Raw genomic sequence first — 15,546 nt, forward strand, 5'->3', positions numbered from 1 at the left:
CCCGCCACCGCACGGGAACGCGCACCCCACGGCGCTCGGGAGTCCACACACAATCCCCTTCCTGAAACATCTTGCTGGACCCGCAGTAGGTGTGCTGTGCGTGCGACAAGAAGAATCAGCTCGCGCGGTGTGTTAGCACACACCCTGTCTGTGAAACCTGAGGCGTGCGTGCTGTGACACAGCCCTGAGTGCACGGGGGTCTGTGGACGCCGGACACAGTGGTGCCTTGTGCACGAGGTGCCGCAGAACACAGCCGCAGACGCCGCCGCTGAGCACAGTCGCGCGGCCTGACTCGCTCACACACGTGTCCGTCCCGACAGCACAGGACACGGCGTGCAGGCCCCGCCTAAACCCCGCGGAAGTCGGTCCAAACGCGGGCAAGACGCCCAGGCCGGGACCTTCGCCAGAAACGGCAGTTTTCCGACGCGACGTTGCCGATGACAGGCCTCGCCTTCCCAGAACCCCTGCGACGGCCTGTGGGAACGGGGGGCGGGGGCGGGGGGGGGCACGGGTGCCGGCCGCGTCTGTCCAACTCCAGCCACCGCACGCCTCGGGGCACTCGGACCCGCTTAGTCTGGACCCGAGACGTGAGACACCTGTCCAGCCTCTCAGGGACCACCCGGCCCGTGTTTACTTGGGGAGGGTACTTGGGGGGCGGACGCCAGGCCCTGCCGCATTCCGGGGGCAGAGGCGCAGACACGCCTGGAGACCTGCTGGCACCTCGGCACAGTTTTACACACCGAACACCGGGCGTGCCGCGGGCACACACGCAGCGAGGGGCTGTGGAGTGACAGACGCCGCGTGATAAATGCTACAATGACGGCGTGACGGGGGCGCTACGTAGAGGGCCCGCGGGTCCAGGGAGCTGCGGAGGGACGCGGCTGGGGCTGCGTCGGAAGGGGGTCCACCAAGCTATGGAAACACATTTCAGCCAAAACAGACTTTGCCGGGCGCCTGGGGGCTCAGCCGGTTGAGCGTGCGACTTCGGCTCAGGTCGTGATCTCACAGTTCGTGGGTTCGAGCCCCGCGTCGGGCTCTGTGCTGACAGCTCAGAGTCTGGAGCTGCTTCAGATTCTGTGTCTCCCTCTCTCTCTGCCCCTCCCCCACTCATGCTTTGTTTCTCTCTCAAAAATAAATAAACATTAAAAAAAACCCAGAGACTGCAAAGACATGAACACAATAAAGAACATGATCTGTGCAGAAAATGGAAATAAATACCAAACAGAGTCCCTGGGGGGACCGCAGGATCCTGGCGCGGAAGGTCTAGGAAGGGGCAGACTAGCCTGGACACCCATCCTGGAGGGGCCTGTACGGAAGGGGAAGGCGAGGCAGCCACTGTGCTGACCTGACGTCCCACGAGGGTCCTCAGAGCCACACAAGTCCCTGATGGGTGCTGCCCCTCCCCCAACCAGGCTTGGGTCCGTAGTTGAGGGGAGGGACGAGCAGGTAGGACGCATCGTGTCTGGAAAATGATCTGTGTGGATCAGAGCGAGGGGTTGGGCAGACATTCGACTTTGCACTTCCGGGTGCCCAGCCGTGAGTGTGCATCTTGCACGCTTGCTTCAGGGCCGGAAGGAAGGCATCTGTAAAGAGGCCAGTGCTCCGCACATACTTGGTACTCGGTGTCCGCTGTCAGATGGTCACGGTGATTTGCACCCTTACTCAGGAGCCGGGTGCTCAGCAAGCATGTCCCTCCGGGGTTTGGACACTCACTACTGTGCTTCGGTCACTGCCATCGACACTCCCCAGGCCATCTGGACCGACGGCAGGAGGGACAGGGAACGGCGACGAGCCTGTGTTCCCGAGAAAATGCTTGCTTGCTTCCCTGCTTGCTCGGGTGCGTCTCACACTCTGGGAAGGGTCACGCCGTTGGGCAGGTGCCCTGGAGCTCACTGGCACGTGCTGGCGCCTGGAATGTGTGACTGCGGCCAGTCCTGTCTCCAGCTTGAATGTCCCTTTCTTTCTTCATCTGAGAAGCGAGGGCCCCCGGCGATTGCCAAGCCTCGGCCTCCCCCCAGAACCCCAGCACCGTGGGGCACCTGCCTTTTGAAACTTAGCACCTCGTAGAATCATAATAATCAAAGCAAGAATAATCCTTAGTATGGCAGAAGAAAACTGAAGAGAGCACGGACTGGGCTACGTAGCATTGCTAAGATGAAATACGCAGGGTTGTGAGCTTTCTTCTGCGGGACTCTTTCCACGGACGGGGGAGGCCGAGTCAGTGGCCTGAGGCACCCAGGGCGGCACCCTGGAGGCCCAGCCACCCCCACCTTGCCGCCCACCCCCTCGTGCCCAGCCAGGCTTCCTGGAGACGGCGCTGCTCGGGGACTTACTCATGTGTCCAGCCTGTCCGTCCCGATGAAGGATCGGCAGAACACGCACTTGCTCCTGCCGGGCCGGCCCACAACGCCCCAGGTCGTCAGGGCCGTGGTCACCTGCCCGTGACGGAGCCCTGCTCGGCATCAGCGCTCCCCGCACCGCAGGCGCTCACCGGAACAGGGCACCAGGCCTCCTCCAGGTGGGGTGGGCCGCCCTGGCCGGGCTTCGGGCTCCGCCCCCGGCTGTGCACACACACCTGGCTGCCTGAGACTCCTGGGGCCCGCGTGCTGCTCGCACTTAGACGGTAGGGCAGCAGCGTTCAGAGCGGGGAAGGCAGACGTTGTCCTCAGAACAGACGCCGCAGCTGGGAACAGAGAGCTGGCCTGGGCTCCGGGCAGACAGGCCCCTGGGCTCCGGAAGGCCGTGTGGCTGGCCCGGAGGACACTGGGAAGGCTGGGGTCTGAGCTGTAGGGCAGGGTCTTGACCCCGAGGCGGAGGCGCCTGGGCCTCTGGACGGCCCCTCCTTGATGTCCGCCCACCTGCTCCTCCAGGTGCCTCCTAGTTTCCTGATGGGAACTAGGCCCCCGTCCCCGGCGCCCGCTGTGGGGTGGCCCTGCCGGGTGGCCACGCAGGGCAGTGGAGAAGAGAAGAGGAGGCAGAGTAGACAAACCGCAGAGTATGGACGGCGGGCAGCGTGGGGGTGGCGGTCAGGGCACAGTGAGAAGGACGGAGCCGGCGCGTTTGTGCCCTGTCACCACCGGAGCCTCACCTAGCGTGTTCTGGTGTCAGCGTGTGACACGTGCCGCAGGCAGCCTACATGCCATCAGGGAGGTGACGTGGAGGGAACGGCACGTCCAGAGCCCTGTGTCCCTGTCTCGGCTTTGTTAACACCTGGATGGGCTCCTGGGCTCTTGCCGGGCCTCAGTTTACCTGTCTGTGCAATGAAAGGATTGCCCGTCCGTTTGCCCTTCTAAGTTTTTATCATTCAAAATTCCTGAATGGTTTCCTCCTCGTTGTCCCCAGTGAAGCCCCCATCATCTGCTCATCTGCTTCTATTTACTTCCTTATGATACAGTTTCAAAACCATTTTGATTAAATTTCTGACTGTTGGAATTAGCTGGCCTCAAATGTCCAATTCACACGGCTCGATGCCCGAAGTCTTTTCCTCTGTCCATTACCGTGAACTGAGTCAAATCACACGCTTACTGCACACACATTCCGTTGCCCCTTTCCTGTCTGATCCGGTCCCACTGGCTGCCAGTGCCCACTTTCAACATGAGCGCCAAGTCCAAGCCCACGAGGAGGCCTCACTCACGCATCAGCGGCTCAGAACGCGCTCAGGCGCATAGACGCCTCCTGGTCTAGGGGACCCGGTGGCTGGGGATGCTTTGGAGCTCACGCCTCCCTCCGCCCGGAGGAGAGGATCTGCACACACGGGAAGAGTGGGTGCTGCCTTCCTCTGCCCGGCAGGTCGCAGTGAGCGTGTCCACACCGTGTTGCACTCAGATTCGCCTGGGCTCAGGCCTGTCAGCACACGCGAGTCCTTCTAAGAAGACAGCAGATCCCACGGTCCCGGAACGTCTCCAGGTTGTAGACACCAAGTGGAACACACAGTGGAGTCCTGGGAATGACTGGGGAGCTGGCGCGGGCGGAGGTGAGGCTCCAGCTAAAGGAACGTGGCAGCTGCACGGCTGGCCCTCCCCCGTTCCCCCGTGCAGGAGGGTCCGAGCTCAGCCGACTGTGTGGGGTTCACGTTGTTGCTTTGGCCCCCAATTCTGTTCCTCAGTAGGACAGTGGGCCTCCACCAGCTGTGTCCGATGGCGGCCGGTGGTCAGGGAATACTGGTTGAATGAACAAACCATAGTCTCCTCCAATTATTAAAAATGAAAGTACTTATTGGGACACGGGCGGCTCAGCTGATTAAGTTTCTGACTCTTGATTTTAGCTCAGGTCATAGTCTCATGGTTGGTGAGACTGAATCCCGAGACAGGCTCTGCACTGGGTGTGGAACCAGCTTGGGCATCTCTCTCTCTATGTCTGCCCCTCCTCTGCTCACCCTCTCTTCCTCTCGCCCTCTCTTCCTCTCTCTCTCGCTTCCTCTCTCTCTCTCAAAAGAAAAAAAATAAAAGCACTTATCACGGCCTGTGTGATTATGGGTTCTCCTTCATGACACTGAGAAAATGGCTTATATTTAATTGGTTGTTAGACTTTAGGGCTGCAGTGTCCAATTCAGTAACTGGCAGTCATCTGTAGCTACTTAATTAACATTAAAGAAAAAATAATTACCTCCCCAGTCACACTGCTGGGACTGTAAGGGTCCAGTGGCCACAGGTCGGTCGTGGCTACCACACTGGTGATGCCCATCCCCGCAGCAAATGCAGTGGACAGGTCCGCGGCAGCCACCTGGGACGCAGTGGGTGTTCCTCAGATGTTTGTTGAGTGAACAGCAGATGGTTCGGACATGGGATATCGTGGGGAAGCAGAGCAGGACAGGGCGGGAAGGGCGGAGCTTTGGGAGGTGGCTCGTAGTCCCAGAGCTCTGACTCCAAGAAGGCTCGTTCACCTCCTCCCGTCATGCAGGGGAGCGTATTCTGTGCAGCTGTAGCAAAACCAGACGAGTCCATCCCTGGAGGACGAGGCCGACCGGGCGGAGGTGTCCGGTGATGCCCGCAGCGCCCCCCGCAGCTCACGGCGACCCTGGACGCCACGTGCCCGCCTGCGGTGCATCGACAGGCTCTTTGTCTCCGTATCGGCCTCCAATCCCACCACTTAACAGGATGCACCACATTCGGGGATTTCAACAGATGCTTTTCTATTTTTTTCACACAGTCGAACGCTCAAAGCGCTAGTAGTGTGGTGACTCAGGGTGACGGCAGCTCGCGTGGTCGGGCCCCGCCCAAGGTCCTGGAGTAGCAGAGGGGAGAGCTGTGGCCCGCCGGTGGCGGGGTTCCCGTGGCCCGTGGCCTGGAGCATCCCCCCCCGGGTGCAGCTCCGACAGCCCTTTGGTGTTAACTTAGTTGACACAATCATGAGTCTGTCGTGTCAGGTTATTCTAGAAAACTGGTTACTTGGCCGCAGTGAACACTTACATTTTCAATGTGTTATAAGCTCTCAGCCCTGGTTACTATGGTGTCTTCAGTGGCCTCTTGATGTTTTCATTTATCTGACTTTAATACAAACAGGGTAGGTCTCAGGGACTGGAAGTGGGCGTGGCGGTGTGCTCCAGCCCGGCGCGGTCTCACAGCCTGACGAGGAGACCGGGGTTGCGCCTCCCGGCACCGACGGGACGCCCGCGAAGCCCCGGACAGCTCACAGACGCGAGGCGCTCTGCATGATCTCTCTTTCGCGGTGACACACCTCTTGCATTGCTTGAATGGCCTCGGTGGTGCCCGGGCTAAGATACTTCTCTTGGAATCATGCAAATATTTGCACGTGATTCCAGGGCCCCAAGTTCTAATCCTGGCTCGGCAAATACAGCAGGACTCACGGCGCACTTACCTGCTGGTTTTTACCATCTTCACCGAAACGAGCCACTGAAGCCTCAGAACGGTGGGATAGAATTGATTATAAGTCCTTTTTTATGGGACAGAGATCGTGAGGACCTGCTAAGGTCACACAGCTGAGCAACACCGAACCGTGCATGAGGCTCTCTCGTCCCCACGTCTCGCCTTTCTGGTTTCTGCCTTCTTACGGGGCTGCTGCCAGGACCCAGCAAAACAGTAACTCACCTGCTCCCCTAGTGTCTGCCACATGGGGAGCAAACAATACATTCTGCGCAACGAATTAGACAAAGCGGCTCCTCTGTCCATTTGTTCAGAAAATGTTTCACTGAGCAGCTGGGACACAGTCCCCGACCTCACAGGACACGAGCAGACAGTTGCGGATGGACAGGGCGGGGTGGGGCAGGAGACACACAGACAGACAGACAGACACCGGGGACGGATGGGCCGCCCACACGGAGGGAAGAGCTCGGGCCATGTATGTGGAGAGGTGTGTGGACAGCCGCAGAGCCGCCAGCACCGCACACACACCCCTACTTCTCAGTCTCTATAGCCCCCAAGTCTCTGTCAGGGGCGTCAGCCCTGCGTGTGTCCAGTCCGTTGGGAGCCCCCGCCTCACGCTGGAGGAGCCTGTCCTGGACTTGCCTGGCCTGCTCTAAGTGTCTGTCCCCAGGCCCCTGCCCCCTGGGAGCCCCAGCACCCTCCTCACGGGGACGTCCTTCCCTCCCTCCGCCCTGGCCAGGCCCCTGCTTCTGCAGCCAACGTCTCTGCCGTCCGCCGCCTCGCGTGGGTGCAGCACGTGGCCCAGGAGCTCACAGCGGAGGCACGGGAAAGGGACACACGGGAGACGCTTGCACACGTGCAGGTGTGCGTGTGCTGCCCACCACCGACGGCCTGCAATTCTAGGTGGTGCGGCGTTTTCCTCGGCACTTCTGCCGTTTTCTTCCTTGTGGTCTAGCTCCTCGCCATCCGGTCAAGAAGTCCAACCCTGTTACGAGTTTTGATCCTGTGTGTGGGGCGGGGCTGCGAGAGCCCTTGCCGTCTCTCCGGCTGGGGCTACGCCTCCGTCTGGCCGCGCTGCTCTGGAGTCGGCTCACGGAAGGGTTTTCTTTGCTGCGAGCGCTGTTTGTCCTTACTGTCTGCTCTGGCTCCAGATACTATTTGGATGTCGGGTTCCTGAGCCATCGCTTGTGTTCTTATCTTTTCTGATTCCCCCCAGAGTTTTGTCCTTCTAGCTGGGAGGTTCCTTCAATTTTACTTCCAATCCTTCTCTTGAGTTTTCTTATTTCTTGCTATCTTTCATTTTTCTAAATTTCTTAGCGGTCTTAATTGTTTTCTAATGTTCCTATTTCTTTGAGAATATTACACTTTTGCAGGGAAGATTTTCTTCTTTTTACAGAATCTCTGTTTTCTCCAAGTTGTTTTTTGTGTTGTACGTTTCATGTTAGAGGCTTCCCCCCGGGCCTGGTCCCTGGACGGCCCCCACACGTGGGGCAGGACTGCGCTGATGGCGGGAGTCAGGTGCGGTGTGACCAGGCTGCTTCATCGCGTGGCCCAGCAGGAAGTGCCCGCTCCTCCCTCGCAGGAGTCCAGCGAGGAGGCTCGGGGCCTCGGCAGGCAGTGCTCACATGTCCGCTCAGCCCTCCCATCTGCCGTCCGCCTCCCGCGACCTCGGCGGCAAGGACGGTTCTTTAAGCGGATGACGCCCCGGGATGGAGTCGGCTCACCGGGCTCAGGCCCGAGCGGCAGTTGGGGTGCTGCCTCTACACACACGTAGGCCGGTGTCCCCGCTGCCGGATCCATCGTCACACGGCCCGCGGTACCTGGTGCCATCACTGCGGGTTCTAGGGGTTTCAGGATTTGGGTTTCTTCTAGGCCACCCGTGGTTTGCCTATCGTGAGGGGCCGGGCGTCTGCTAGATCACACAGCACTGAACTCTCCGCTCCTTTGCTTCCAGAATTCTGGCGCTGTTTCTCCTCTCCCATTATTTTCCCAGTGTCCTTTTGCCTTTAAGAACCAGACTCTTGGGGGGCGCCTGGGTGGCTTAGTCGGTTAAGCGTCTGACTTTCGCTTAGGTCATGATCTCGCGGTTTGTGGGTTCGGGCCCCGCGTCGGGCTCTGTGCTGACTGCCAGCTCAGAGCCTGGAGCCTGTTTCAGTCTGNAAAACAATAAAAAAAAAAAAAAAAAGAACCAGACTCTTGGCCGCTGTTTTAGTGAGGTCTGCCAGGGGGCCTGAGCTAGCAAGGTGTTCAACTCTTTCTGGAACTTGGACGTTGTCTACTTATTTTTTTTAAGTTTATTTATTTTGAGAGACAGAGACAGAGAGTGAGTAAATGGGGGAGAAGCAGAGAAACAGAAAGAGAGAGAGAGAGAGAGAGAGGGAGGGAGAGAGAGAGAATCCCAAGCAGGCTCCACACTGTCGGCACAGAGCCCGACTAGAGGCTTAATCTCATGAACCACGAGATCATGACCTGAGCCAAAATCAAGTCAGATGCTTAATCAACTGGGTCACCCAGGTGCCCCTACTTAATTTTAAAGAACTTAAAAAATGTGACTCTGTTTTTCCTATATAATTTTATTTTTGATTTTTGTAATTGGCTGCTTTTCTTTCTTTTTTTTTTTAAGTATACTTATTTGTTTTTGAGAGAGAGAAGGGTGCACGTGTGCCGAGTGGGGCAGGGGCAGAGAGGAACGGGACAGCGAGTCCCAAGCAGCCTCTCCTCTGCCAAGGTGGAGTCCACGGACTGCGACGTCATGACTTGAGCTGAAACCAAGAGCCAGACGCTCAACTGACGGAGTCCCCCAGGCACCCTTTCTGTGTAATTTTAGATCCCACCACGTGACCTGGAGCCTGGATGGTGGCGACCCATGCCCCCCACTCTCCTCCTATACCCCACGCCTGCCCACGACCGTTCCCTCTTGCCGACCCTTGGCAATCCACCTCGAGGCCCATGCTCTCCATAAAGTCATTCCTGATGTCCAGGACTCAGGACCCTGTGCCTTTAGGAAGCCTGCACCTTAGACACCTCACACCAGTCGTGTAAAAACCTCCTTACTGTGCTCTTGACTTCCTGAGACACGTGTCCCTTATCATCTCAATTCAGCTGTGTTCTCCTTGGCTTAGGGACCGTGCCGTATGGCTAGTTATTCCCAGCCCTCCCCGTGCCAAATGAAGGAGCGGGTCTTCCACACATCTGTTTCCATCGGTCAATATCATTGACACTTCGGGTGCGGGCCCACCAGCCTTTAGACTTGATTTTACCAGCATCTGGCTTTCAACGAAACGTGTGCTGTCTCCTCTCCCCGTACAAAACTACATTTACTATCTTCGTCATTTACGAGACTAGAATGTTTAGAACGTTGGGATAAAATTACCCCGAGAACCAAGCTACCTCTTGGCAGTAAGATTAGAAAACCAAACCACTACGTAAATACACATAGACTTTTTCTATTTTAGCTAAAAATGTCAAGTGATTAATAAGGTTTCCAGAAGAGGCCGGTCCATTATGAGCTAGCGCCCTGCGCGTGAGGAGGCACTGCCGACTACGAGAACACCCTCGGAGCCGTAGGGTCTGGAGGATGCAGGAACCTTAGAAATCACCGAATCCATATTTTGACCTAAAAAATGAAGAAACTGAGGCCAAAGGGATTAAGTGGTGTGTCCGGGCTCAACGCGTCGGTCGGCATCGGACCAGACTGTCTGGGAGCAGCTCTTCTGTGGGGTACCACGCCGCAGAGGGGACCCCAGCCAGGAGCCCCGCCTCTGTAGGGGGCCCGTCTGCGCCCTGCGGGCATCCCGCACACACCGGCCAGAGGAGGCGTCTCCGCCCGGGAGAGACCCACACAGGCAGACACCGCCCTGGGCTACGCGCTACACGGCACCGGCCCGATGGGCGCAGGGACAGGGGAGACCGGGCTGCATTTAGTCCAGATGAGGACATCTAATGCTTGAGGCGGCACACGTGACAGCACCGGGAGCCAGTGGCTGTTCCACGTACTACCACGGGCACGCAATGCCACGGTGACGCTCAACACAGCAGGAACTTGGCGCTCTGGCACTACTTCGCACCGGAGATGTGAAGTACGCCACACTGACGAGGCTGTCACAGCTCCCGTGAGCTGTGGGTGGTGAGATGCAGAAGGAACTAGAAGCATGTCACTTACATGACGGCCCTGGGGTGAGTGTGTAAGAGAATGCAGAAAACAAAGGGCTAAAGATGTCCTTCTCCCCTCCAAATACATGCTAGATTATTCTCCTTCAGCTGTGGTGGGACGCGGCACTTTGTCTTTATGTGGTTGGTAGGAAATTATTGGGCTGTAAAGCATTTAAAGTTCTGGTAGTTGAGGGACTGAGCTGTTAGGTTTAGTGTGGGGCAGTGGGCGGTGCCTCTGAACATCCATGGCTCATGTCGATCATAGGTGTGCATTTTAGGCACACACAGTCATACACACATGCACAAACATGCATGCACACACGACACACATGCAGATTCACACATGCACACACAAATGCACACCCAAACACACAGGCACAAGCTCAGACACACACATGGACACACATATGCACACACATGCACACGGAATGCATACCTATGTACAAACATGTGCACACAGAGTACACATGAACACACAAGGCAAACACGTGCACAGACATATGCACACACACGTACACATCAGCACACACACGCACACTCTGGGAAAAATGTTCTTTTTATAGAAATTTGAAGCTTCTTAAATATGCATTTTCTAATAAGCAAAATATATAAGCTCTTAATCCACAGAGATTTTCAAAGCTGCTCTACGGTTTCATAGGCAACAGGTTACAAATACTGAGCCTTAAAATCTGGTCGTGATAAAGATTAGGAATGTTTTCTTCATAACGTAGCCCTGATCTTAGCGCCTGTGGCAATGGCTGGTTACAAGCTGCCGTGACTACACATTGCTGTCGAGGCGCAGCCGCATCACCAAGTCCATCTGCATGTGGGCCCCACCCTGAGTTTGGATGATGCCCCCGCTGAACACTGCTGCGTTTATTCCCGTTATTATTTCTCTGAGGCATCGAAATGTGCCGGTCCTACGGAAGCACGCAGCAGGTTCTTTACTGCGTTGCCGGCCCTGCTCACGACCTGGCTCAGGGTGTGTATGTGACGCGACCACGTCCCCGTTCGGGCGAACAGAACACCACACTCACGGCTGTGGGTCTCCACCACTCTGCGTACTGCCTGCTCTTCTCCCTGAACTCGGGTGACCAGAGAGGCGGCTGCTCTCAGCTTGGACGGGCGGCCTGCGTTCACACGGGAGCCTAGCGGGAAGCGCTGGCGGCCACCCTGTTGGTTTCGCATGAGCTGGAGTGAAATCTCATGGGGAAGGTGCTCTGAGTTTGTCCACCCACGGTGCCCTCGTCTCAGGATCTCTCCTGCGTTCTCTGAGTGTGACATCTCTGTCGCGTCTTCCTCCAGCTTGCTTGTCACTGTGAGCGGTGGGGGGGTGCCCTCAGGGGACATGCGGGTGCCCCGTGTGGCTGCCATGGTGGCTCTCAGAGTTCCCAATCAGAAGGGATGTGCACAAGAGGCTGGCGGGGGAGGCGTGTTGCACGGTGCAATCACACTGCTTTATTTAGGTATGATGTCCCTGGGAGTCTTGTCAGCTGTGAGGTCCTGGTGTGTGCGCGCGTATGTGTGTGCGTGTGTGCGCGCACGCGCACGTGTAAGCCAGTTCCGTCTTTAATGAATTTCCTACATCTCAGTCCTCACTTCTTTCCTGTTGCTTTGAAGCTGCTCACATCTTCGGGCAACAAGGAGGAAGACTGTCTTGCTGCAGGAATCTGGCAGGGACCTGGGCACACCTGGCACGAACCTGGGCACACCTGCCATGGACCTGGGAACACCAGGCACGAACCTGAGCGCACCTGGCAGGGACCTGGGCACACCTGGCAGGACCTGGGCACACCTGGCACGAACCTGGGCACACCTGCCATGGACCTGGGAACACCAGGCACGAACCTGAGCGCACCTGGCAGGGACCTGGGCACACCTGGCAGGACCTGGGCACACCTGGCACGAACCTGGTCACACCTGGCAGGGACCTGGGCACACCTGGCAGGGACCTGGGCACACCTGGCACGGACCTGGGTGCACCTGGCATGGACCTGGGCGCACCTGGCACAAACCTGAGCGCACCTGGCAGGGACCTGGGTGCACCTGGCATGGACCTGGGCACACCTGGCAGGGACCTGGGAACACCAGGCACGAACCTGAGCACACCTGGCAGGGACCTGGGCACACCTGGCAGGACCTGGGCACACCTGGCACAAACCTGGTCACACCTGGCAGGGACCTGGATGCACCTGGCATGGACCTGGTCACACCTGGCAGGGACCTGGGCACACCTGGCAGGGACTTGTTCACACCTGGCATGGACCTGGGTGTACCTGGAATGGACCTGGGTGCACCTGGCACAAACCTGAGCGCACCTGGCAGGGACCTGGGCGCACCTGGCAGGACCTGGGCACACCTGGCAGGGACCTGGGCGCACCTGGCAGGACCTGGGCACACCTGGCAGGGACCTGGGCGCACCTGGCAGGACCTGGGCGCACCTGGCAGGGAGCTGGGCACACCTGGCAGGACCTGGGCGCACCTGGCAGGGACCTGGGCGCACCTGGCAGGGACCTGGGCGCACCTGGCATGAACCTGGGCGCACCTGGCAGGACCTGGGCACACCTGGCAGGGACCTGGGTGCACCTGGCACTAACCTGGGCGCACCTGGCACGGGGCAGGTCCTCAGTGGGGTTTATCTCTTATGTTTGTTTTACTGAGCACTTGGCTCATTTGCGGCAAGACACAAGATGTTTTGGTGGAAAGGCCCTAACCCTCCCCGCAGGTCCCCCTCGCGTGCTGACAAGGTAGGAGCCTTCTGCATTGCCCCCAGCACTTCGCCCCCCCAAAGGGAAGCCATCTTCAAATGCAGCGGACCTGCTGAGTCTACTGCATTCAGGGTAACATCCGGCTGTAGAACTTCCTTCTTTTTTAAGGAAACTCAGCACCTCTTCCTTTACCTGGTGCCGAAACCCTGCCGAGGGCCTGGAGAAGAGGGAGCAGCGCACGGGGAGTGCAGGACGGAGCAAGGGGTCCGACTCGGTACTGGGTTTGTGGAAGCGGTTCGCCACGTGGCACTTAAATCTGTCTCCATACTGAGTAGTAAGCAGACAAGACGTTTTTCCAACCTGCCTACCTCCCCGGTACATCTTACTTGTACACATGCCTGCCTCCCCCTGTGAGTAGAAAGGTACATCTTAGTTGTACAAATGCAAAGCTTCTGAGATTTTTTGCTCCAGAAATGAGCACTGCTCTGGGAGTGCTTACTACGTACCCGTGAGTGGGCCAGTCCACCACCAGGGTCTGGGAGAAGAAGGCACTGATCAGGTCCTCAGCGCCTTCAAAGGCATCATCTGGAACAACGGACCACAGACCACAGACCAGGTGTGTCCCTGGCAGCACCGAGGCGGCCGTGTTGGGGACTCCCTCCTTCCCTGTGAGGTGCTCGCTGGGTGAGGGGTCGGGAGGCCCCTCTTTCTAGGGTCCTGTGGTGTTTCCTCCAACAGTTCCCATGGCAACGCGGTTCCTCACGGTCTTTATTGAAATAACAGTATCAAAAATTTAGAATGCCCAGCACTAAAAAGAAAGGAGCCAGGGCTTGTGTGCGGAGTGAGGGCCGGTGTGCGGAGCGAGGGTCTGCTTGGGGGTGTGAGTTTCCAGTATTTGAGAGATGGCAAGAGAGGTCAGTAGTGTGATATCATCTTATTGCAAGGAACACAAATAACAAATAAAAAACCAGAACCTGAGGAAAAAGGCCAGATGCTACAGGCCACTCGGAGATGCTCATTGCATGTGATGTGCCCGTGGGTCCCAGGCCGCCCGTGGCACCACGTGGCCCAGACCCAGCTGCCACCCCGTGGGAGACCCTGCTCCTGCCCATGTCCTGTCCTTCCCGGGCCAAGGGCTTCGCCCTCTGAAGGCCAGGGCGGGGAGAGCGGCGGGGCTGGCTGACCGCCGCATGGTCTCAGAACGGCCCCCGCGGAGGTGGGGCCCAGGGCTCCCTGAGGACGGGGCTCAGCTTCCAGGGGTGCAGCAGGGACGTCGGCCTTTGCCTGGAAACCGAGAGCCCAGAGTACTTTCATTTCTCCTGAAATGACTCTTGGATGAAAATGATTTCTCACCACTGGGTAAGCGACGTACGGGCTTTGCTATTTGTAGCCCTCCCGCCGCATCCTGATAAGGAAATGTAGGCCGCCAGCAGATAAGCCAGTGAGCCCTGTGCTGGGCAGAGCGGCGGGGTGGGCGCGGCGTCACCCGTTGGCGCGGCCCCACTCGGTCCCTGCCACCAGCGAGGGTCGTGGCCGCGCTGCCCGTGGGGGAGCCGAGGGGCAGAGTGGGACCATCTACCTGCATGTGCTCGCTTACTGTCTTCTGGAAGGTGCCCACGGGCCACGGAAAGTATTCAAGGTTAGAGACTGGGAGGGTCCACCGTACAAAGAGGCATTTGCCCTCATGTGTGTAACACCACAGACCAGAACTGCTAAACTGGGAACGGCGCCGGGCTAGTGAGTGGCCGCGTGCAAGGCCCTGTTCTCTGGGCATCACCGGGGTCTGTTGTCTGTGCCTTTGCCGCGAGAGGAAGGACCCTCATAGTTTATCTCTTTCCGTGGGGCCCACAGAACCACAGAACCACAGTGGCATCAGACTTCCGTCCAGCTGGAAACAAACGGCACCGGAGAAGGACACGGGGCGTGGGGGGAAGGCCTGAGCTTGGAGCCGGCGCCCCTGGGATCCAAGCATGGCCCGGGAGGTCCCTGAGCCTCAGCGTCTCCAGCACCTGAGGGCGAGAGAGCGTTCTCGCGAGTGTGCGAGGACGCCAGGCTGCAGGTGTGTCCGCAGTCCCCGCGCTCCACGAGGCTCTGGCGGCATGGCGGGAAGGCCCCCGCGGCGCAGACCCTCGCACTGCTCCTCGCGCCTCCTCCAGTCACCCTGCTGGCCCTGGGCCCCGAACCCGGGAACGCAGCCCCGAGGCCACGCTGGGCCCTGCTCTGCCGCACGCACGCCGCCGCCTTCCTCCTGCCCGTCTGCACGCTCTGCTCGCTCTCCAACTTGCCCCTGACCGTGGTCGTGGCGCACGACAGCAGCTGGCGCCCTGCACGCCGTCCTGAAGCCGGGGCTTCGACACCTCCCTCTCTGCACCAGGGCCGGCCGGCCCTGGGGGCTGCCTGGGTCCCCACGGGGACCGGGCACTTCTGTCCTCACTGGGCTTCCTGCCCCCTGGCCCCGTCCGAGTCCACACTGAGGCGCGGGAGGAGCCGCCCTCCCCGGTGGCCAGGGGCCTCGGCGCCCAGCACACGGCTCCCGCGCTGCAGGGGTGTGACGCTAGCTTCGCCACCTGGCCGACCGGCTGAACGAGTGAACGAAACGTAGAGCTTCCCCACGGGCCAGGCCTCATCCCGCATCCGCTCCCTCTGCCCGAGCGCCCACAGCCCCCCTCGCTGGCCGGTGGGAGGCTCCCCCCGGGAGCACCGACCAGCCCAAGAGGCCGCCCACGTCCCCCTGTCCCTCAACACAACTCCATGCGGCGCGTGGGACGCTGTGTCCCACGTGTGCTTCCGCAGGGTGGCGCAGGTGCTGGGGGAGAAATGCGCCCCCCCCCCCCCCCCCCCGTGCCCCCCCCCCCCGCCGCCCG

General features: G+C 59.0%; 1 protein-coding gene across 1 annotated transcript in view; it reads right to left on the minus strand.

Moving 5' to 3' along the window:
* The window catches only part of MYT1L (myelin transcription factor 1 like), a 276,307-nt gene that overhangs the window by 105,412 nt on the left and 155,349 nt on the right, over positions 1-15,546 (minus strand). The window lies entirely within an intron of this gene.

This window comes from Crocuta crocuta, unplaced genomic scaffold (assembly GCF_008692635.1).
Source record: "Crocuta crocuta isolate KB4526 unplaced genomic scaffold, BGI_CrCroc_1.0 scaffold750, whole genome shotgun sequence".
In the NCBI taxonomy this organism is placed as follows: domain Eukaryota; kingdom Metazoa; phylum Chordata; class Mammalia; order Carnivora; family Hyaenidae; genus Crocuta; species Crocuta crocuta.